The following is a 25391-nucleotide window of genomic DNA, read 5'->3' as shown; positions in this document are numbered from 1 at the left end:
TGTTTGAAGACACTTAAGCTTGAAAATGAGAGCTTTGCTCATTGACAGCCTATTTTTCATTTCCTTGCACTAATCTCTGTTGCATCTTAAATAAAAGTTACAGAATGTTTCCATCTTTCCTCTTAAAATGTGCCTCTTTCATCTTTAATTTTCAGTGCACTCTTCTCAGAGTTTTCTTTTTTTAATATGGCAGAGATAGCAACAATGCCAATGAATCAAAGGTTTGGGAATTCACTTAGACAACATGGCCTAGTAGTTAGGAATTCACATTGCCTAGATACAAATCCAGCTCAGTCTTTCCTAGGAAAGCTTTTTAAAGTTTTGATTGTGTTTCAATTTCCTCTTCTAAAAGTGGGGATAATAACAGTATACCTCATAGAGTTGTTGTGAAGATTAACTGAGTTATGGCTATTATGCAGAAAATATTTGGTATAAAGTTATCACTATTATTCTATACTCTCACTATTCTATTATAATATAAAGTGCCATAATTATAAAAGCTAGAGAACTTTAGAAGGAACTGGAATTCAGAAAGATTTCTTCAGGTACTTGTGAAGAAAAAGACCTTGGCTAGAGCCAGAAATTGACTCTAGGAATGTAGGCCTCAGATGGACAAGTCACACAGTGGTGGGATCACTGATTACTGACAATCAAACTTTAAGATGGGTTTATACTGATACAGTGCTGTTGGGTAGGAAAATTTGATATATTGTTCTTTACAAGAGAATTAATAAGTCAGATGATGGTCATTATATCCCACTGTGATAGTTAATCTCTATTGTCAACTTGATCGGTTTACGAGACACCTAGGAAATTAGTGAAGTACATTTGTGGGTGTGTCTGCGTGGGTCATGGGGATATAACCTTGGGAACTACATATATCTGGTCCCTGGCCTCTTCTCTGGCTCTCTTCTTGCACTCTCTGCTTACTGACTACTGTGAGATGCGTGGTTTTTCTCTACCATACCCATCTACCATGAAGCTTCTGCTTTGGAGCCAGCTGACCATGGACTGAAACCTCTGAAACTATGAGCCAAATAAATCATTTCTTCCTTTAAGCTCTGTATGTCAGGTATTTTGTCTCAATAATGAAAAGTTGACATCCTTAAGTTACCAAAACACTAAAGATTTCCTAATAATAAATAAATCTTAAATTATTACTACCAGTCATAATATCAGTGGTACCTACACAATGGGCAGCTGACCTTTAATAAACTCTGAGAGGTTTTAATTCTGAGCAGTTCATGAAATAGTTGCAATGAGGGCTCTTCTAAATGTTTTGCACTTGTATTTTAAAATTCAGCCTCCCAGTGTATCAATTATATTGTATAAATTTATTTTATAATGTTCTCACAGGAACTTCTAGGTAAATAAAAGAAAAATGTCAGTTTCATTTCTGTCCCTTCCTTCAGCCTGTTTATTCCTAAGTAGTCTTCTCTAAGCCCAGGTGCTCTCCCTCTGTCCCCAACTTATTAGTTTCTTTGTTATCATTACTTTGCTTTCTCTCCAGAATTGCTGACTTTTGATACTCTCCTCCATCAACAACTCCCCAAATGGAAATGCTTTCAACTAGCACTGAAGCAAAAATTACCCAAAGGCTATATGGTGCAAATTCTTTCTGTGGTTTTATCTTATTGACAAGTCAAAATGAAAATAATTCTTCACTTGTGTATGGAATCTTAAGCTTTACAACACGCTTTATAGCTCCACTATCTCCATAGTAATCATGGGAGACAAGTAATGTACATGACAATTCAGCTCAGAAAAGTCATATGAGCAAGAATTTTGATCTTATGAAATTCAAGGATCAGAAAAAGAAAAAATATTTTCAGCAAAGCGCTGAACTTATGACTGTTTTGTTCCTTGGTTAATTATTTCTACTTGAATGGAAAAGAGTAACTTCTTAATTCTGGAACCTCTGGATGTAGCATGGCCCCAGTCAGGGAATATTCTGGTTCACTAGTGGAAATTATGACAGCTTAGGTAAATCAAGTGAGGCTTACAGGTTTTCCAAGTATTTTTACATTTGGTATCTTTACAGAGAAGAATCAGAGCATTTCATATAACGCATAATGCTAATGCAACACAACCCAAATTAACTCTATCAAAACCAGTTTTAATAAAGGTCCATCGAAGAAGTCAATAATCACCTGACTTTCTGAAACTTACTGTCTGTTGATGAATTACATTAGGTCCTTCTAAATATCCTATGTATAGAGTTATAGATTTGGGTTTTATGCATTCAGACATTAATAGAAATGACCACTGATGTTCAAATATTTAATTGGTCCTGATTTTTTGAAAGCCCTTAGCAACACTATTTATTGAAGTATTTATTTACATTATATATTTAAATCTCAGAATATTTACCTAAAAAGGAGGGAGAAGACAATCGCGTGTGGAAATAACAAAAGAATATATTCTGCTAAAATAGGAAAATAAGAAACAGGATAAAGCATTAGCCAAGGACACATGACAAAAAAATACCCATAAAAAAGTTCAAGAAGTGGTCTGGAGTTTGAATATAATTCACTAGTAAGTGGTAAGCCATAAGGCTACATCATAGATTAATTATATTGTGACAGGACTGTCTCTTGCAAATCAAATATTCTGTCAATAGATGGGGCTGGGGATTTAGCTCAGTGGTTTCGCCGCCTGCTGTGTGAGCACAAGCACCCGAGTTTAATCCCTGGTACCAAAAAAAAAAAATTCTGTCAATAGAAGTTTCTAAACATCTCCAGTATCCTCAGTCTTGTACTTTCACTGACTCAAATCTTTGGATGTTGTCTGGAACCTACAGATACTTATACTACACTGTCAATGTGTTGGTTTTGTAAAAACTGATGGCTCCACCTCCCTGCTTCTTACTTTACTTCTTCCAAAGAATGAGCGAAGATTAAGGCAAATAAATTCTCCAAGAGACCAAAGTCACTTCACTCCTGAAACTCATGATAATGACCGGGACACATTTTTTTTTTTTAGCAATAAAGATTTCAAAGCTTACACACACGAGATTAGTTTTTCATCTCTATTTCATACGCCTGAAGTGCTAAACATCTAGGCCCACTCCTCCATAGGACGAGCTTAGACTTTGCTTTCTCTTTTCCCAAGAGACAGCCAAGCTCATGCCTATTTTGTACAAGAACATCTCTCAGGAAGTTCAAGAATCTGAGATGTAATTAGTCAAGGAAGGATTTGGGTGTTGTTGGGTTTCCCAAATAGTATGCATTGTTAGAAACTAGCATACTATGAAAATATGATCTGTCGACCAGTCTTATTCACTCCACACTACTTCCGGATTCTTGCTCAAGCCTTCTGCCTCCACCTCCCCCTCAGCAGAACATCAGAGCAGTCATGGGCAAGGTTGCAGAGAAGGCAGTTAAGATTGTTACTCTTAGTTTAGGAAAATGTCAAGAAAGATAAATTTTTCTTTAGCCAAGATCATGCTGACATGAAAACAATCTCCTAGAAAATAAGAGGAGAGTGACCAAAAGAACAAATGTTTCTAGTTGAGATTCTTCTTGAACTTTCCCTGTTTCATGGGCAAGAAGTTCCAGAGAGCAAAACAGTGCCCTTCCAGGGGACAAATTGTGGATTGGAGCCAAGGCTAAATATTCACCATCATCCTCAAAATGTTCGCCATTTTAGGAGTTGAAAATCTTCACAATTTTCTCCCTTAAAACAATCCTTTGGAGTATTTTTAGCTTCTGCTAATTGTTAAGGAAAAAAGTAGCTTTTGATTTTTAAAGCTTAACTGTGCTAAACAGATATCAGAAGACTATACAGTCACAATTGACCACTAATATTATCATCTATGAAATGTTTATAGTGATGAGCCCTGGCTATTTGACCCACAAAAATATTGAGGATCAGAGGCTTATGTTAGCGAACATTACCCAGGCAAGCAGATGGAGATAATAGCTGCACAGGAAAGCTGTGCTATGATTAGAAAAACACCATACTGTGGTGTTGTAAATATAATTGCTATCAGTATGTTGCTCTTCAACATGACCAGTAAAGCAACAACTATGGTAACAGGAAAACAAAACAGAAACAACAGAAGAAAACCTTCTGGTGTAAATGGAAATGAAACGGAATGGAATGGAATTTCTGGAAATGAATGGAAATGAAATGCTACACATGAGGTGGAACATCTGTGAAATGAAGAGAAGCTACCAACCAGAGTACTCAAAAGCAAAGGCTGACTCTAGGGTTCACTTCAGCTTCCCCCTACTTTGTACTGCAGGGGGCTACATTTCCTAGACAGGGTTCAACCAATAAGAGGTGCTGGAAAGGGCAGTTTGGAGAGTTGGGTGGAGGGAAAAGCATGAGTTTTTCTCCTTGTCTGTCCCTACCGGCAGTGATGTCATTAAGCTGTGGCTGCATCTCTTTCTATGCATGGCTCCAGTGTGATCCCAGCTTTTTGCCAGTGACCTTGGCTCACTGGGCTCCAATACTACATTTTCTTTTCATCTCCCAAGCACAGGGGAAGAAGCGTCCTGGGTTGTCTCAATGAACCCCCTTTGGCTCCTCAGTTCTTTTTATCCCCTAAGGAACCAATGCATTTTTCTGCATTGAATTTTCTTTTTGAAGACAGAATGACTTCTCGGGTTTTTTGATGTTGCTGTCGAATATTTTTTTTTTCAGCTTTGAACACACTTTATTAAACATATTTCAGTGTTGTTTCCTGTCTTTTAACAATAAAAAATGTGTTTCAATAAAAGCAAATATACACTGAAGTCATTTTCCTATGTGTGAAGAAGTATGAGTGAAATGAGCATTAATACATAAAAGCAAAGTATTCACTGCCCAAACTTTAAATATCTCAAGAGCACAACAAATCCTAAACACTCCAAGATCATGTAGCTCTCTCAATATGCTCCGGAATGGCGAGCGATTAACCTGCTAGGGCTTAGCATCTGCTTCTATGCTTGTTTCATGAGCTTCTTCAACTTCCGAGAGCTCTTCATCATCCTCCAGTGTCTGCTGAAGTTCGTGGATGGTGCTAAGAAGAACATGAAACTGTTTCCGTCTCAGTTCCAGCTTATCTTCCACACTTTCTTTGATATGTGAAAGGTGCTCCCATTCTTTTCCCAGAGCCTCTAGTTCCTTTAAGGTCTCATGGGCTATCTGGATGATGCTGGATCGCCTTTGCCAAGCATCATATTCTTGGCGATTTTTTGGGAATTCGTTTTGCTTGAAGAATCTGCTTTTTGCACTCAGCAATTTTTTCATGTGCTCCTGCAATGCTGTATTCTATTTCTTTGTAAATTTTTTCATAGTTTTCCATTTCCCTGAGATTCATGTCATACACCAACAATGTTTTGCCCATGGAGAACTCACACTGGGCCAGCGTGCTCAGCATGCGTTGGTACTGGCTGTATCCCTCTTCTTGGGATCCAGAGTTGCACCACTTAGTGAAACTCTTCACTAGCAGATTAATTCTTCGGTCATCTCCAACACCGACCCCATCAGTGAGGAGACCCTTCCTTATGACTTCGTCCCAACTTCTGGATCGCCTTCCAGAGCCCGCCGGCTTGGGCTCCTTCTCCACCAGTCTCCATTCCTGCTCCCCACGCCCAGCCCCTCCTTGGCCCCCATGGCCTCGGCATCTCGCTCCGGTGCCCTCCAGGCTCACCACCCGGGCCTCCCCCCACACACACACAGCCCGGCCCCTGGCTCCCCAGCCCCGCCGCCCTCGGGTGCCACGCGTCTCCCGCAGACAACCCTCCACCAAGCCCTCCACAGGTCCGGAAGCCGGGCCGCGAGTCCGGGGCAGCGGGGTGCTGGGGGCAGAAGCTGGGGAGGCCAGGGAGCGCCGGGGGTCTCGGGGGAGCAGCTGGGTGCTTGGGAGGGGAGAGACCTGGGGCGGGGAGCGGCAGGGGCCCAGGGGCGGCAGGCCTGGGCGGAGCTGCTGTCTAATATTAATGGATATAACTGAACTCTACGTATTCCTCCATGGATCCCTTAATTGATCCTAAATAACGAGACAGGATTAATTTCCATAAACAGTGCATATGAACACATTCTTCCTTATTCCAAAATACAACTGCTTTCTATTTCCCATCCAGTACTTCCCAAAGCTTCAGCAATTCAAGCAAATTAAAGGAAATCTTTATTAAAGGAATTTATGAAATAAAATATTTACTTTTCTTTCATAAACTTCTTTAATAAAGTTCTTCTTTAATGTGACACATTTTAAAAAATATAGCAGCATTCTAAGCAACAATTTCCATAAGACTGACTTGCTCTATAGTTCTTCTAATACATATTACACTAAATGTATTACTTTAGGATTTTGCTGGTCAATGTACTCCCTGAACTACTTACTGTTCCACCAGAAGCTCATGTTCCAGTTTTAAGAAACTCTGGTCTACTGAATTAAGAATATACCTTGTCTGCTCCTTAAGACCTCCATGGTAAGGTTAACCTCAAAGGGGATTGCCAGTCTCAGCTTTTCATCTCTCAGATCCCTGAGAATGTAGCACAGTGCAGTGGTTAGAACTTTGAATTCTTGAATGCTTCTGTTTTGGGTTCAGCTCTTAGCTCTTAGCTCTTAGCTCAGCCACTTATTAGCTTGATGGCCTCAGGCAACTTACTCAACTTCTGTGTCCCATATTGCTCATCCATGCAATGGGCTAGCAATATCTGTTCCATAGAGTTACTAAGATAATTATTGAAGAAATACCCTTACTTTCTTAAGACAGTGCTTAGTATGCACTAAGCATGTAATAAATGTTAGCTAAAATTCTTCCACATTAACCTTTGCTCCAATCACACTGAACCATTCATACTGGATTGAACTCTGCTACCTGTCTCTGTGGCTTTGACTTACACCTGGCTTGCTTATCCAACTTTCAGAAACCTACCCATTCGCAGCAGTACATTGCAAATTGTACCTCTTTAAGAAATCTTTTCTGTTGCCCTCCCTCCCCTAACAAAATGCCTCCATTCTTTGGACCTAGAGAAGCTCTCTATTTATCTTTTTTGCACATAGCACATTCTATTCTGGGATTCAGATGTCTGTACCTGTGCCCTACCAGCTTTTAATCTTTCAAGGGAAAGATCTCAGCCTCCACTGTCACTGCATTCTACCCAGCCAGTGCTTCCCTCCCCTATACAAGAGGTGCTCAATAAATGCTGTTTCATGTGACCCTGAGCTCCAGGCTGTATCTCAAACAGGCTGCCCTACATGTAGAATTGTGATCCTGCCTTTTAAATGGTCTGTATGCCCAAAATAATCATAAAATAGCCCTTTGCCTGATTCACATGTTAAGTAAAATAAATATTTTCCCTACTTTTATAGTCTCTCATATCTTTAAGCTGTCAAAACTCTCAAGCTTAACTCAGCTCTGGGTTCCCTTTGTAAATCTTATAACAGGTCAAAATTATATCAAGTTTTACAGTTTATAACTTTCACCTGCTCAAGTCAGTTCTTTTCAGTCAAACAGAATTCTTTATAGGATACACAGAGTAGGGGTTATCCTCATTTTACAGATACTGAAAATTAGACTTGGACAGGATAAGTGCCTTGGATAAGATTCTATGTCTCAGCACATTCAGTCCTGGATGGAACTGCTAGTGACTTGAGATCGTAACTTCAGGTCTGATTCTCAATAGCATCTTAATGAAGAGCTATAGTCATGGCAATACCATACTGGTGGGCCACACAGTCAGGTGGGCCTACCAAAGCCACAGCGAGTCTAAAGTAATTTTCTTAAACTATCCCACACAGTGGTATCATCACACTCACCTTTCCACTAGTATCAGCAAACTGAAAGATAGTTCTTCTTAAGCCACCATGATCTCTTGTCTGAATGCATCCTCTAGCGGTCCCCTTGCTTACCTGTAGTGTACTCCATTAGCCAATACTATCCTTTTAATTAAAGGGACATCAGGACACATCCCTTTGCCCAAAATCATCCAATTCCCACCTACTCAGATAAATCCTGTTAGTCCCTAAGTGCTCTGCTGTGGCTGTGTCTTTATTTTCTGCCACTTTTCCCCATTCTCTCTCCTGTTCCACACTCACTAACTTCTCAACAGTTCTTATTTATATACCACACACACTCCTTTTTGAGAGATTCTGAATTCCTTTACCCTCTGCCTGGAGAACCTTGTGATCCTACGGAGCCACCTGGCTGCCTCCTCATTTTATGTGGTCTGCTCAGCTGTGACGGAGGGTTTCCCAAATGGCCCCTACTTTCCCTCCTATCTTGCCCTTTACCCTAACTTATTTTTTCATAGCACTTGATATTTTATAGGGGTTGAGCACTCCTACTCTGAAAATGTGAAATCTAATGTGGCCCAAATTCCAAAGGCTTTTGAGCACTGAAATAAGGCCTCTAGTGGAAAGTTCCATCCCTGGTCTCATGTGATGGGACACAGTCAGGCACATGCCTGTAGTCCCAGGTACTTGGAGAGGCTAAGTCAAGAGGATCACTTGCAACCAGCAGTTTAAGGCCAGCCTGGGAAACACAGCAAGACCCCCATTTCCTGAAAACAATCAGATGCATTAAAATGTTACAAAGAATTACCTTCAAGTAGATGTTTGGAGATGGGAAAGGAAACCCGAGGAGAGGAAAAAGAGAAGGGGTAACAGGACTGAAATTGATCATGATATATTACATGCATGTACCAGTTTCCCTAAACAAACCTCACTATTCCATATCACTAAAATGCACTAGTAAATAAAAGAATTACCTTTAAGCAATATGTATAAGATGTGTGAAACATAAATGAATTTTGTGTTTAGCCTTGAGTCCTATCCCCATATTATCTCCCTATTATATATGCAAATATTATAAAATCAGAAATTGGAAACATTTTTCTTCCTAAGCATTTAGGATAAGGGATTCTCAACTACATACTATGTATTTGCTTATTTTTTGTTTCCCTATGTTAGCCTATAAGTTTGGGGTGGGGATGTAACAGAGTGGCAGACCTCTTGCCTAGCATGCAGAAGGCCCTGAGTTCAATCTCTAGCATTGCAAACAAAACAAAACAGGGCTGGGGATTTAGCTCAGTGGTTCCACCACCTGCCTTACAAGCACACGGTCCCAAGTTTGATTTCTGGGACCAAAAAAAACAAGTTTCAAGAGACTAATATTTTGTTTTGCTCACTATTATACTCCAGGTCCTACATTACTGCCTGAAATATCATATAGATATTTGATGGATTCAATTGAAAAGATGAGTGAATAAACAAACTCGTTCAAGAATAATGTTTGACTCCCACTAAAATCTCTGCAACCACACAGGAATAGGAGGGTGATAAAATCATGGGGAAAAGTTTGTTAGAGCAATGTAACATGAAGATCCTGTGCTCTGGTGGTTCTTACAAACATAATCCAAGAGCCTGGGAAACAATTTTGGTAGAGACACAGTGTACTCCACTCGGAATTTCAGCTCAATGGCCAGGCTGGGGATTTGTGTGAAGTATACACACTTTCTAGCAAAATAGGACTTTCTAATTCTAAGTGACTTTTCTGCCTTATTCTAATTTAAAGGGGCCTCCATGGATGAGGGCCAAAGGACTCTGATTTCTGCTTGGATGAGACTCAGGCCTTTGTCTCTCTTTTTTTTTTATAATCCTGATGTTTATTTATCAAATCTTATCAGTGTAGTCTTCAACCACTGTAGTTTTTAAAATTGGGCAGTTTCATTATACTGGCACACTTGGCAAACCAGGTAAGTGCAGGAATCTTTTTCAAGATTTTTAAAATGAGGCAACACTGGTTAGCTTTTGATAACATGAATATAATACACCTACTGAGAAACTTCCCATATGTCATGGAAACTCAGAGTTAACCTGTTTAGTATGAAATGTCATTATGCACAAAAAGGGCCTTTTTAAGAACAAAAAAGTGCAATTTTCTGTGTTCGAACTACAGTTTTACAACACAATTGGCTTTTGATGCTACTTTAAGTAAATCATCTTTCAAGCTCCAGAGTATATGGGGCCATAAAACCTGATTAGTTTTATATGACAAAAATCCCAGTAAATGTTTCTTTTCATTAAATGGCTTATCAGTAATTCTCAGGTTCTAATCATCCAAGAAAAAGTAGTTTCCACTCTTCTTTTGTTCTACATCCTTAATTGAGTTCAGTTTATTTATTCGTGGTCTATAGTTGTTTGGATCTCTTCTGAATGTAATTTCCAGCTGAGACAAAAATGTGTTCATGCCAGCCAAAAGGGTTTGAGGACTGTTTGCAATTGTGTTCTTAGATGGAACACCATCAAAAACGATGACCCAATCTGCTAGATAGGTAGCCATGATGAAGTCATGCTCCACAACAAAGGCTGTCTTCTTTGCATGGAATATGAAACGTTTGACAACCTGAGCTGCCATCGATCTTTGCTCAGAGTCCAAATACAAAGATGGTTCATCAATTAAACAGACATCAGCAGTTTTGCCCAAAGAGCTAAAGCTACTCACTGCAGTTCACCACCAGATAATGCCTGTACTGCTTGATCAATGATGTTTTCAATTTGCAAAGGCTTCATTACATCAGTCACAAATTGTAAGCTTCTCGTATCTTTTCATGTAGCAATTGGCGAACACTTCTGGTTGATCTGGGACTGATTTTCTGTGGCTTATAACTGACATTTAGAACTGGCACTTCTCCTCCTTCATCAGGTTTAAGTCTCCCAGCAAGCATTCTGATAAATGTTGTTTTACCTGTACCATTTTCCCCCAGCATTACCATGATTTCAGAATCAGTAAACTCTCCAGCTACAATTGCTAGTTCAAACTCTCCCATTTTCTTCTTCATTCCTGGGTATTTATACATACACATCTTTTTAATCTCTTCTTCATTTGCTGTCTCAGCCACTTTAAAAACAAGTGATGCATCTCGGAATCTCAAGTTTTCTGTTGGAACATAGCCATCCAAAAACATGTTTATGCCTTCTCTTACACTAAAAGGCATAGTGACAACACCATAAGCACTCGATACACCATATAGACAGCAGATGAAGTCAGAGACATAGTCTAATACACTTAGATCATGCTCCACTACAATGATATTTCTATCTGGATTTATCAGAGATCGAATAGTAATAGCAGCCTTTAACTGCTATTTGACATCTAGGTAACTAGAAGGCTCATCAAACATGAAAATATCAGCTTTCTGTATGCAAATGACAGTACAAGCCAATCTCTGCAACTCTCCTCCTGAAAGATCTTCAACATTTCGTTCTTTTAGGTGGGTTAAATCAAGCTGTTGACAATTGCCTGTGTCTTTGTTTCATCCTTTTGATCCAAAATAGACCCCACTGCCCCCTTTGCAGCCTTGGGAATCTGATCCACATACTGTGGTTTGATAATGGCTTTTGGATCATCTTCCAGATTTTTAGTAAAGTAATTTTGTAATTCAGACCTACGGAAATAAGTCAGAATCTCCTGCCAGTCAGGGGGATCATCGTACTTTCCAAGGTTTGGCTTTTGCTTTCCTGCTAAAATTTTTAATGCTGTTGATTTTCCAATACCATTAGTTCTAACTAATCCCAACACTTCACCTGGACGAGGGATAGGCAAGCTGTGAAGTTTGAAAGCATTGGCACAACATCGATGTGTTGTTTCTTTTTCCAAGTTGCTTGGTAAATTGACAATTGATAAGGCGCCAAAGGCTCATTTCTTATACAAATACCACAACCAATACACAGAGTTTCAGAAATCCATGCTATTTTGCTCTGAGGTGTAACTTCTATGGATAATTTTCCCATTCGAACCACAGGACAACTTTTTTGCACTCCTGTCGACATTTCTTAGTTTACATTTGTCATGGTTGACAATGGCAATTCTCATCAATTTGTCTGCCATAACTGGAGAAAACTCTCTCCTTGCGGTGGGGAGCACAGAGGCCACAAGAAATCTTGCCTTCAAGTCTCGAACACACGGCATGTTCCTACGGTCACCGGCTAAAACGGCGGTGCGCAGCCGCCGCCTCGCGCAAGCCATAGGCCTTTCTCTTTAATAAAAATTACATAGTTTCCCAGTTAGAGTTTTCAAAGCATCCGAACAGAAATGTGCTTTTTGCACTGCCAACCTCCTACAGTAATTCCACTTAAACTAGACTCTAATAGTACATCAAAGCATTCAAATATTTACATAAGGATAGATGAGTGGTCATGAAACAAAATCTTTATTTTCTGGACAGATGTTAGGATTCTTAAACTGGAATACATTTGCTTTTAATCTGACATTTGGTACAACATAAAATAGGAAATCCTATCAATCTGGATAAATCTTATGTATTAGAATGTTCGCTATAAAACACCTTTTTAAAGATAAAAAAATGGGCTTTCAGTAATAACATTTTCAGACTTGCCTTCCAGATTGGGAGAGTTGACATACATGGGCTTTTGGATAAGCAGCTTGTAATTACTGTTAGTCATTTCTCAAGTACGTTTCCCCTGTCATTTTGACAAAGGGAGGTTTTATTAATTTATCCTTCTCATTGTATCTTATATAGACATATGGAAAAATGATTAAGTATTTGCCTAAATATTAATTCATATGCAATTAAACTCTTGGAACATTTTCACAATAGTCCCTTGATTTTCTTTCACTTTGTTTTGGTTGCAGAATGGGGTTACAAAGACAAACTACCAAGCTGGGTTTCCTACTGGCCGAATGCCATCCTCCCTCTGTACTGACAATGTTACTTTATTCAAGTCATTTGTCAACTGAGGTATCTGCCCAAGAAGGAAGCCTATGGAGGACCCTCCAGCATGAACATTCTACAGTGTTAAGTAGTGAAATCTTTATTATTTAAGAAGTTGAAGGCAGCCAGCATAGCTAGAAGCAGAAAATTATTTTTAAAAGCTTTTTTCCCCAATGGATCTCTGTCACACACACACACACACACACACACACACACACACACACACACACACACACCCCTACCTTCTCTTTGCCTGTAAATGCAAATACAATTTCAGAAGATTACAAAAGAAATTGGTTGTAGTGGTTGCTTATAGGAAGTGGGATTGGGACTTGGAAAGAAAGGAGATTTTCAATTTTAATCTACATATCCTTAAATTATTTTTGAAACTTTTATATGTATGCATCATTTTTATAAATAAAAGATTTTTAACATCAATAATGTGAGAAATATATTTGATTTTTACCTCAAGCACTTCTGTGCTTTTGAAATAAAGAATGCTTAGTCCTTTATAATTCAGCAAAAACCAGTAAAGAACCTTTTCAGTTGGTTCCCATTTAATCACTGGCACATCGAGAAGAATACAGGCTTTGCAATGAAGCTAAGGGGTACAAATCCCAGATGTAATATTTGAAAGCATGTCATTCAGGCAGCCAGAGCCTCAAAATTTCTTATCTGTGGAATAGGAATAATAATAACAATACTTAATTACAGGCTTCTTAGATTACAAATCATTAAAATAAAATGCCTAGCAAAAAGTAGGTTAGGTGATAAATATCAATAATACTATTATAATTTTTTATGTTCCTTTTTTGGATCAAAAGGGAATAAAAAGACACTGAGTTACATGATAAACTAGTTATTTAAAAATTATAATCTAAATATGCAGTCCTGACACATGATAGTAAAGAAAATTATTACATTTTTCTTTTATTCACTTATTCAATAAATATTTCCCAAGCATCTACTATGTTCCCAATAGTGGATGAAACACTACAAACAAACACACAAATATACAAACATGAAACTAATTTTGAAGGTGTTCCTGTTCTACAGGAAAGGAAGCAGGGAAGAAGAAATAATTTGAATGGAAAATAGAGAAGGCAAGTAAACACTCTTCCAGGGGCTCTAGATTATTGACTAAATCTTTGTGCTAGATATCAAAAGTACTGCTTTCTGGAGTGCACACTCTGTACCAAAGACAAGAGAGAAAATTAAAGGTCAGGGTCCATTCATCAAAGAACTCTAGGCAAAAAAACCTGGGGCTTGGAGCACTAAAATCACATACCCCAACCCCAGCCAGCATCTAAACCTAGGAACTTGTTCTTGAAGGAACTCTGAGCTTTCGCACATTTTCTGCATGAACTCAGGCATCTGGGACACTTCTTGGTCCTGTAGTTTGTCACAGGGACTTCAATCAGTTGCCCCCAAAATACTCATGTGCTCTCAATTGGCTCCTATTCTAAGATTGAACTAGAGTTTAAACCTACTCCTTCCGTGAGCCACAAGAAATGTGTGCTGTCTGAGACAGGGAAGCAGACCCCGTATGAACATCTAGATAACAGTGTGGAAATGAGCATATCCATCCTTTAGTCTTTGAGCCAACACCTGTATCCTTGGTCTTTACACAAACCAGTTATAATCAGTATCGTCTAGGATTTGGTCCACGACAGTCAAATTTGCAATGAGGCTCAACCTTCTAAGGAAAGGTAATATAATCCCATCCATATCATTAGAATAAGGAGTGAGCAGAAAAACCATCTGACAGGAAGGAAGGCCATTTTGACCGCACAATTATCTCTGTTTTTCAGACTTTCACCAATAGTACCTTCTATAATATCCTAAATAATTACCTAATTGATGAGGCCAATTGTGTTTTACAGATAGTCTCAGCTCAGAATTAAATGGGGATGTAGAAATCTTTTATTGCAGGCTACCTAGGGACCACCCTTCTTATCTTACTCAATTTAGTGTGTTCTGGGGTAAAGGGGAGACTTATATGGATCATAAAACCTAAATATCACATAGTCAAAAGATTCTTGGATTCTAGCCTACCTTTATAATTCTACTTTTCCAGGGGCTGGGATGTTGCTCAGTGGTAAAGTGCTTGCCTAGCACACATGAGGTTTTAGATTTATCTCCAGCATGGAAAAAAGCCAGACCAAAAAATAATTCTACTTTTCCAGGTTTCTGTCTTCATCCATAAAATAAAGGGATTGTACATGTGATCACTAGGGTCATCTGGCTACTCCATGATTCACAGCACTTCAAAAGTAACTGGCACAAGTGAAGAAACTGGGCTCTTGGTTTTGCTTTGGAAAAGCAAAGGATACTAAACTCGGGTTAATCCTATGCCAGAAAATCCAACCATTTTCAGCCATTGAATAGTTCAGAAGATGGGTATGTTTTTCTGTCCTCCAGAGAAAAATACAATTCACAAATACTGCATGGAAACCCATGAAACTTGGCTTTCTTAGCTAAAGGGAAACTGCTTGAAATCACCATTCTCTACTGCAAACTGCTCTTGCTAAGATCACCAAATCATCATGTTGCCAAATCCAGTGGTTTCTTATGTCTTCATCTTGTTTCTCAGCTCATTCATCACAGCTGGACACTCTCAACTGGAAATACTCCTGTCCTTTGCTTCTCAGCTATCTTTCCTCCCTGTCTGGCTTCTGCTTACCTGGCCACTCCCTGGTACTTCAGGCTGGCACCCACTGGGTCTCCACTCTAAATCTTGGCTTGGTTCTTGACCCACAGACCTCTACTCTGAAATCCAGATACGCATATTGAAATATCTACTGAAATTTTGCATTTAAATCTCTAACAAGGGTCTCCAAATCAGAACTCTTTTTTTCATTGGGATCCTGAAAGAAAAATCTATTATGATAAAGAGGAATATTTTCCATGTGATTTGAAGTGTAATAATCATGGTGGATGACACATATCAATTTGGCTTATCTCATGGGAAGAGAAGAAAAACAAGACAACTACAATGGTTTGAGTAATTCACATATAACCCAGATAAGGAAGATTAGTGAGTTTTCTGAAAAATTGTTCTCAGACCACAGATAAGCTAAAGATTCACTCTGTATACACACACACACACACACACACACACACACACACACACTTTCTTATCTATGTCTGGGGGGGTGTCTTGGGATTTAGTTTTTATTTGTTTATATCTTTTCTTTGCTGCACATACTGCCTTCTAGATTTGACAAGAAAAATATTATTCTATTACTGGGAAATAAATTTCTGTTCTCCTGATGGAGCACTTACTCATATCAGCAGACATAGGAAGAGCTGGTGGCACCAAAAAAGCAGGAATAAAGTGAAACTGAAAATACATCCTTTCTATCCCCAGCTTCTGCCTAGACACTTTCTCAATGGAGGCATATCACTATGATGCTCATGATCATCTGGTATTTCTTTACATTTAAGAAGTTCTAGAAATGTGCTGGTCTTCATAGATTTCTAAAGCCACATCTCCACAAAGTCTAAAATTTAGTCATCTACTTGTTAAACATTTATTGAGTGTCTGTCAAGTGCCAGACACTAAGTTGGACATGAGAGGATCTGTTCTTCATTGTTGCAAAGCTTAACAGGGCTGGTAGACAATAAAACTAATTAAATCAACAAGAGAAACATTAGACAGCTGATATGCTAAAGAGAGAATTTAAGTCAGGTGATGTGGTGATGGCCAAGTGGTAGATCAAACCTGAGATGGGCTATGTAAAGAGGAGGTGACGGCTCACCTGAGGCTTGAGCGATGGGAAAGGGGCTGCCATAGGACACTCTGGGGATGGGCTGCAGGAACACCCAGGACACAGCAGTCTCACACAGCCTACCCCATTTTACTTGGTGAATGATTCAGTGAATCAAGCATGTCCTGAGCTCCAAGAAATGGACCTCATGAACTAGGTATCTGAGTGTGACAGTGCAGATTTCACGAGGACCTCACCCTTGGTCTCAGCCTCATTAGCTGATAGATGCCAATAAGGCTATAAGCCAGCAACTACTCTAGGGAAAAGAGGAGGAGGAAGAGGAAGAGGGGAAGGAAATATAAAGAAAAGGGAGGGGGAAGGGAGGAGGGGGAAGGGATGAGAGGGAAAAGGAGGAAATGGGGAGGGAAAAAAAGGAAAGGGAGGAAGAGGAAAAGAAATGCATTCTTTAAGAAAAGAGGCCAAAAAGAACTAATACAGTGGTGGAAGGTTTTTCTCCATCTCTACTTCATTGAAATGGCTTTGGGAAGTGGGGCTTGGTATTAGTTTTGCAGAAATGGCATTAGGTAGTATAGTTTGGCTATGGTTTGATATCCAAGGATTCATGTGTTGAAGTTCAATCTCCATCATGAGGTTTTAAGAGGGTGAAAACTTAATCAACTACTGCATTTAGAGGTGGGGACTCTGGGATATGATTAGGAATAGATAAAGCCACTAGGGTGCAGCTCCATGATTGAACACTGGTAATTTTCTAAGAAGGAAAGAGGCCAGAAGATATATATGCACAGTGTGCTTCTTGTCTCTGGCCATGTGATGCCCAGCACCACCATGGGACACTACCAAGAAGTCACCATCACCAGATGCAACTCCTTGGCCTTGGACCTCCAGAACCATGAGTCAAAATAAATACAGTTGAAGAGAATCTAAATAGTTAACATAGGAGAATTTGGAGTCCTATTCACTTTTGAGGCCAGAAATAAAATCTTGTACTTCTTTGGAAGCTCCTTCAGTATTAAACTCACTCTAGGTTCCCAGGAGTAAAACAGCAGAGCAGGCACCGGCTCTAGAGGACACGGGCACTGGGATCTAATGGCTGCTCCAGCTTTGTGATCTGGGGCAGCTTGATGAACCTGTTTCAGCTGCTGTATCTTCAAAATGGGGATAGTCAGACAGGCAGGTCTGCCCATGCCCTACCAAGGTCCTGAGTCCCACGGAACAGGCCAAATCAGCCTGCTGCAGACAGGCAGGTCTGTGCACGCCCTGCCAAGGTCCCAAGTCACGTGGAAGATGCCGAGTCACCTCGCTGCAGACAGGCAGCCATCTGGTTCCACACTACAAAGATGCAGAGGACACCAGACCACCAGACCAAGGTGCTGAGTCCCACTGCTCCCGGCCCAGAGGTAGGGGCTTCTGAGCTGCCGTCCCACTGCTCCTGGTCCAGAGGAAGGGGCTTCCCAGTCACCATCCCACCCACCACTCCTGGCCCAGAGGTAGGGGCTTCTGAACTGCCATCCCACTGCTCCTGGTCCAGAGGAAGGGGCTACCTGGCCACCATCCCTCCCGCTGCTCCCAGCCCACAGGAAAGGGCTTTTGGGTCACCATCCCTACTGCTGCTCCTGGCCCCTGTCCCACCTCACCCAGATCAGAGGAGGTAATCTGTGTAGGCACTAACAGCCCCCCACCCCAGTCCAAATGAGAAATAAGTCTCAAAACCAGACTTCCAGATCACCTACAGCAACCCCAAAGGGAAATGAGATGGAACACTCTGATACTCAACCACTGGGACCCACTGAACTGGCAACAAAAGGGGATCTGGACAAAATGAAATCAGAAATAATTTCTCAGATAACAGGAGAAATTGTGCCCCTAGTGCAAGACATGCTTAATAAATCTAGAGAGGAGCTGAGGAACATGATGGGATCCCAACATAAGACACAAATAGAATCCATAAAACAGATGCAAATAGATTTCCAGGACATGAAAAACTCCACTGAAAGTCTACACAGCAGAATGAGCCAATGTGAGGACAGAATTTCAGATATAGAAGGTAAGATTGCAATTAGTGACAAGGAAAAGAAAAATTGCTTCAAAATTATAAGGAAACATGAGAAATCAATGCAGCAGCTGCTAGATGATGCAAAAAAGAATAACATAAGACTGATTGGGCTCAATGAAGAAACAAGAGAGAGTGGAGATGACATAAAAAAATCTCTTCACAGAAATAATGGCAGAAAACTTCCCAAGCAGGGGAAAAGAACTTAACATACAGATAAGTGAGGCATATAGGACTCCAAATAGCCTTGATCAAAAAAAATCTACACATAGGCATATAATTATTAAGATTCCAGAAACACGACAGAGGAACAAAGTTCTCCAAGCAGTCAGAGAAAAGAAACAAATCACATACAAAGGAAAGCCCATCAGAATCACAGCAGACTTCTCAACACAAACCATCAAGGCAAGAAGAGCTTGGAGTGACATATTCCAAGCCCTAAAGGAAAACAGCCTCCAACCCAGATCGATGTACCCTACAAAACTATCTTTCAAAGTTGATGGACAAATAAGATACTTTCATGACAAAGAGCACCTTAGGAATTTTGTGAATACCAAACCAGCACTCCAAAGAATTTTACACAATATTTAGGAACAGACATTGAGGATCACAACCCCAGGAAGCAAAGCAGAATGAACCCATCTGGCATGACAAGAAATTAAATGTAAAGGGGGAGAACCCAACAAAAAGAAAAAGTCATGGCAATGACAAGTCAATATGTTTCAGTTATAACCATCAACGTTAATGGTCTCAATTCACCAAACAAAAGAAATAGACTGGCACAATGGGTCAAGAAGCAAAATCCAACAATATGCTGCATACAAGAAACACACTTTATTCAAAAGGAAACTCATAGACTGAAAGTTAAAGGATGCAAAACAATACTCCATGAGACAGGAACCCAAAAAAAAGCAGGAGTAGCTATCCTCTTGGCAGATCAAGTAGATTTCATACCAACACTGATTAAGAGAGATGAAGAAGGACACTACACCCTTGTAAAGGGAAGAATCCAAGAGGAAGAGATGACAATCATAAATATCTATGCACCAAACACTAGTGCACCCAACTATATAAAACAAATACTAACGGACATGAAAAGTCATATATGCACTCATACAATTGTAGTGGGGGACCGCAACACCCCACTGTCACAAATAGATAGATCAACTAGACTAAAAATAAGTAATGAAATACTAGAATTCAATCGAACTCTTGAACAAATGAACTTAACAGATGATTACAGAGTCTTCCACCCCACAAAATCAGAATACACATTCTTCTCAGCTGCACATGGGTCATTCTCCAAAATAGACCACATACTCACACATAGAACATGTTGAAGTAAGTGCAAAGGAATTGAAGTTATCTCCTGTATATTATCAGACCATAGTGTGATGAAATTGGAGATCCATAGCAAAAGAAACTCAAAAAGTTTCATAAACATGTGGAAATTGAACAACACACTTCTGAATAACCAATGGGTCACAGAGGAAATTCAAGAAGAAATCAGACAGTTCCTTCAATTAAATGACAAGGACAATACAACATATCGGAATCTATGGGACACAATGAAAGCACTCTTACGAGAGAAATTCATAGCAGTGAATAAGCATATTAGGAAAACAGAACAAGCCCAATTAAAAAACCTGATGCTGAAGCTCAAGCTTCTAGAAAAAGAAGAGCAGGACAACCCCAAAGCTCATACAAGGGAGGAAATTATAAAGATCAGAACAGAAATCAATGCAATGGAGACTAAGAGAATGATACAAAAAATCAATGAAGCCAAGAGTTGGTTCTTAGAAAGAATCAACAAAATTGACAAACCCTTAGCCAACCTTGTCAGAAAAAGGAAAGAAAAGGCCCAAATCCATGCAATTAGGAATGAAAAGGGTGAAATTACAACAGACCCAGCAGAAATCCAGAGGATCATCAATACCTGCTCCCAGAACCTATACACCAATAAGATGGACAACACAGAAGAAATGGACAGATTCCTAGATACATATGAATTACCAAAGTTGAACGAAGAAGACCTAAAAATTCTGAACAACCCAATATCAATCAATGAAATTGAAAATGTAATTAAAAACTTCTCAACTAAGAAAAGCCTGGGCCCTGATGGCTTCACTGCTGAATTGTACAAGACATTTAGAGAGGAACTGCTGCCACTACTGTTGAAACTCTTCAATGAAATTGAAAGGGAAGCAACACTCCCAAATTCATTCCTGGAAGCAAGCATCACCTTGATCCCCAAAGCAGAGAAAGACCCAACTGAAAAACAGAACTATAGGCCAATCTCACTAATGAACATAGATGCAAAAATCGTTAATAAGATTCTGGCAAATACAATGCAGAAGATCATCAAGAAGATCATACACCCTGATCAAGTGGGATTCATCCCAGGGATGCAGGGATTGTTCGATATATGCAAATGAATCACTGTAATACACTATATCAATAGAGCCAAGGACAAAAACCATATGATTATTTCCATAGATACAGAAAAAGCATTTGACAAAATCCAACATGCATTTATGATAAAAACCCTATAAAATATTGGAATAGATACTCAAACTGATAAAAGCCATCTATGAAAACCCAACAGCCAATATCATACTAAATGGTCAAAAACTGAAATCCTTCACACTAAAATCAGGAACAAGACAAGGATGTCCACTACCACCAGTCCTGTTCAATATAGTTCTGGAAACATTAGCCACGGCAATTAGACAAGAGAAAGAAAAGGAATAAAGATAGGAAATGAAGAAGTCCAATTGTCATTATTTGCAGATGACATGATACTGTATATAGAAGACCCCAAGAACTCCACCAAAAGTCTTCTAGACTTAATAACCAAATTCAGTCAAGTAGCTGGACACAAGGTCAACACACAAAACTCAATAGCTTTCCTCTACACGAATGACAGACTCACCGAGAGAGAAATAGGGCAAATAATTCCTTTCACAAGAGCATCCAAAAAACTGAAATACCTAGGAATCATCCTAACAAAAGAAATCAAAGACCTCTTCTCTGAAAACTATGCCACTCTGAAAAGAGAGATTGAAGATGATATCAGAAAATGGACAGACATCCCCTGCTCCTGGGTAGGAAGGATTAATATAGTGAAAATGGCCATACTTCCAAAACTGCTATACAGATTTAATGCAATTCCAATTGAGATCCCAGCAGCATACTTCATAGACCTTGAGAAAACAATCCAGAAATTCATTTGGAACAAGAAGAGACCCAGAATAGCAAAAGCAATTCTAGGTAACAGAGACATGGCAGGGGTTATCACAATCACCAACCTGCAACTCTACTACAAAGCTCCTGTGATAAAAACAGCATGGTACTGGCAAAGAAACAGACCTGAGGACCAGTGGAACAGGTTAGAAGATGCAGAAACAACGCCAGACACACTCAGCCATCTCATCTTCGATAAAGGAGCCAAACACCCTCACTGGAGGAAAGATAGCCTCTTTAATAAATGGTGCTGGAAAAATTGGGCTTCAACTTGCCAAAGATTAAAACTAGACCTGTATCTCTCACCATGCACTAAACTAAAATCAAAATGGATTAAAGATCTAAATATTAAAATAGAAACTCTGAACCAGTTGGAACAGAGGTTAGGTAGAACCCTTGAAGACATCGGTGTAGGAAAAGATTTTATGAACAAAACCTCAATTGCCCGTGAACTAGCACAAACAATCAACAAGTGGGATCTCTTCTTATTAAAAGCCTTCTACACAGCAAGAGAAACCACCAGCAATGTGAAGAGACAACCCACAATGTGGGAAAATATCTTCACCTGCTCTTCCTCAGACAAAAGTCTACTATCTCGAATCTATAAAGAACTTAAAAAGATCAGACCTCCCAAATTTAAAGACCCAATCCAAAAATGGGCATCTGAAATGAACAGACATTTCTCAGACAAACTAGAAATAGCAAATAAATACATGAAAAAATGTTCAACATCACTAGTCATTCGAGAGATGCAAATGCAAACAATGCTGAGATTCCACTTCACTCCAGAAAGAATGGCTGCTATCATGAAATCAACCAATAACAAATGCTGGCAGGGCTGTGGGGAAAGAGGAACCCTGCTCCACTGCTGGTGGGAGTGTAGACTGGTGCAAGCACTGTGGAAATCAGTATGGAGATACCTCAAAGAACTAGGGCTGGAAATCCCATTTGACCCTGCTATTCCACTGCTGGGGATCTTCCCCAAAGAACTAAAGGAATCATACCACAGTGATATATGTGCGCCCATGTTCATAGCAGCACAGTTTGTGATAGCTCAAACTTGGAAACAGCCCAAACGCCCATCAACTGGAGACTGGATAAAGAAAATGTGGTTTTTTTCATAAAATGGAATACTACTCAGCCATAAAAAATGAGAAATTAGAGACATTTATAGCTAAGTGGATGCACATTGAGGGGATACTCTTAAGTGAAATAAATAAGACACACATGAATAAACACCGAATAGTTTCTCTGGTGTGAGAAACTGAAAGTGTAAATAAGGACTAAATGTATAATAGGTCATGTGAAATAGGAAGAAAAGGGGCAAAGGGGAAGGAAGTGGGAGGGCTAGGGGAAAGGACAGAAGGAAATGGGATTAATATGAGAAAATGGAAAAATAGGAACAAAATCTTTGTAAATAGGGAGGAATGGAGGGGTTGAAGGGAGGGCTGGGCAAGGGTGAAAAATAAGAACCAAGAGAGACTATGTAAAGGTGCAAATCTCCAATGATGAATGTCATTATATTGTATACCTAAAATGTACCATTGATTAGAATGAATAATCGATAATGCAAAATAGGAAGAAAATGTCCAAAGGTGTAGGGGTAGTGGGAGGGGCAGGGGAAAGGAAAGAAGGGAAAGGAAAAATGATGAGAATGGAAAAAATGGAAATAAAGTCTTTGTAAATAGGGAAGGGTGGAGGGCGTGAAGGGAGAGCTAGGAATGGGGAAAAAATAAGAACCAAGATGCGTTATATAAAGGTACAATTCCCAATGAGAAATGTAATTGTGTTGTATACCTACAATGTACCAATAAAAGAATTTAATAAAAAAAATGGGGATAGCCACATGGATTAGAAGAAGTTATAAGGACTTGAGATACTATGAACATGGTGTATGCCACATGGTAGGTAATAATCACTATTATTATGGTACAGTTGAGAATCTGATGGACAACCGACTTTCCATACTATATTATATACTATGTTATTATAGTTCCCGAAAAGCAGCTGGACTTTAGAGAACTGAGCACTCACACTCCCAGCCCAGTGCCTCTGCACAGTGCACAGGTCCTAGATAATGGCTGTCCTTGGTGTTAGTGACTAAGCTACCGATTCAGAGAGGAACCTCATTGCGTGTGTGTGGTGTGGCCTGAAGCAAAGTAAACAATCCTGATTTTACTCATGTAGCTTTGGGCTGGGATGTAGCACAGAGGCCCAGCACTTGCCTAGTATATGCAAGGCCTTGTGTTTGTTCTCCAGTACCACAAGAAAAAAAAAAATCATACTTAGGTACTTTTCTTTCGTGTACCCAATGCACCTGCCAAAAGAGAATTAATGTTCTTTTCAGACCAAGCCCCTGGCTGCCCGACTTCTTGCTTTGGCTCATTCAGCTCCTGATACTGGACACATCCTAAGGGGCACTCCTCTTAGTCCTATTCCACCTGAATTTCAAGGACCACCAAGAGGCCTCCTTTTACACACTGGCCACATCTTTGCCACTTCTTATTAACCTCTGAACCTCCAGAACTTGGTTGACTTTCCTTCCCATGGCAGTAATCTTAATATATTAAGTTATAGTTACTGTTTTGTATCTTACTTCTTCTACTAGATTGGCATCTCGAGAGATGTTCCTTTATTACCCACCATTGTTGGCCTCACTGTCTAGCATAGGTAGACAAATGTTGAATGAAAAAACAAAAGGTAAAGGTACTCACTTTAATAGCCTTTATGGGCCTATTGCTTCTTAAAATACATGTTTATATCCCATGGAATAAACTTTGGAAATGTTATAGTGTCTTAGTCACTTTTCTCATCACTGGGACCCAGTACCCGACACGGACAAATTAAAGGAGGAGATTCACTGCAATTTATTTTGGCTCATGGTCCAATTGGCTGGCTCCAAGGCAGGACAGCATGGCAGAAGGATATGGCAGAGGAAAGCTGCTCACAGCAGGCAGACAGGAAGCAGAGAGAGTAAAAGGAGGAAGCAGGGAGGGAGATACACCCTTCCAGGCCGCACTCCTAGTGACCCACCTCCTAGAGCACATTTAGCAATAAACTCATCGATGGACTAATCCACCCATGATTATAGTGCCCCATCATCCAGTCACCTCCCCAAAGCCCTGCCTGTGATTACTTGAGGCTTTAGGGGGACATCTAGATATAAACTATCACCCAGATTCTTCATTCATAAAGAGTATCTTTCTCACTGAGTTATAATAAAAATTAAATGAGACACATGTTTGTATCCCTTGGATCAAAACACATTGCCTACTATTGAATCCAAAGACACAAAGATAGACAATCTTCATCCTCTGCCTTCATTCCAATGGCGACTTTTTTGGTCCTTGGGTTTGTAGAGTGTTTACTGTTTATATCTCTATCCATTTGAACATCTTCTTATATAATACAAGTAGGCAAATATTACATTTTCCACTTTTTTTTGCAGATGGATACTTGACTCATTCCAAAATAAAACTGTCAAGAACAAGTTCTCCTGGACTTTGTCCAAAGAATGCTGGGCAGTCATGGGGACCCTCTGAGTGAGAGACTCTCACAGGAGTTTTCCAGTTAATCTCATTTCACTTGGAACCAGGCAGAAAATTCTTCTGTTGTCCCAGGGTCCTGTGCCATTTTTAAAGGAAAAGACTGACTTAAAATTTCCTCAAATTAGAATTTATTTGGTGGCAGGGCCCCTG

At 39.7% G+C, this 25391-nt stretch overlaps 1 protein-coding gene and 2 pseudogenes across 3 annotated transcripts in view; all 3 read right to left on the bottom strand.

Moving 5' to 3' along the window:
* Nucleotides 1-25391, bottom strand: part of Mamdc2 (MAM domain containing 2) — a 177342-nt gene that overhangs the window by 134203 nt on the left and 17748 nt on the right. The gene's annotated exons all lie outside the window — the stretch shown is intronic.
* On the bottom strand, nt 4906-5365 carry LOC106008797 (THO complex subunit 7 homolog pseudogene; annotated as a pseudogene).
* LOC147825961 (ATP-binding cassette sub-family E member 1 pseudogene) lies at nt 5943-12489 on the bottom strand (annotated as a pseudogene).

Source organism: Heterocephalus glaber, unplaced genomic scaffold, assembly GCF_053883595.1.
Source record: "Heterocephalus glaber isolate CG9 unplaced genomic scaffold, H.glaber_assembly_v1.0 deba00001481, whole genome shotgun sequence".
Taxonomy (NCBI): domain Eukaryota; kingdom Metazoa; phylum Chordata; class Mammalia; order Rodentia; family Bathyergidae; genus Heterocephalus; species Heterocephalus glaber.
The sequence above is the reverse complement of the archived record's forward strand: the minus strand, read 5'-3'. Positions and strand labels throughout refer to the sequence as shown.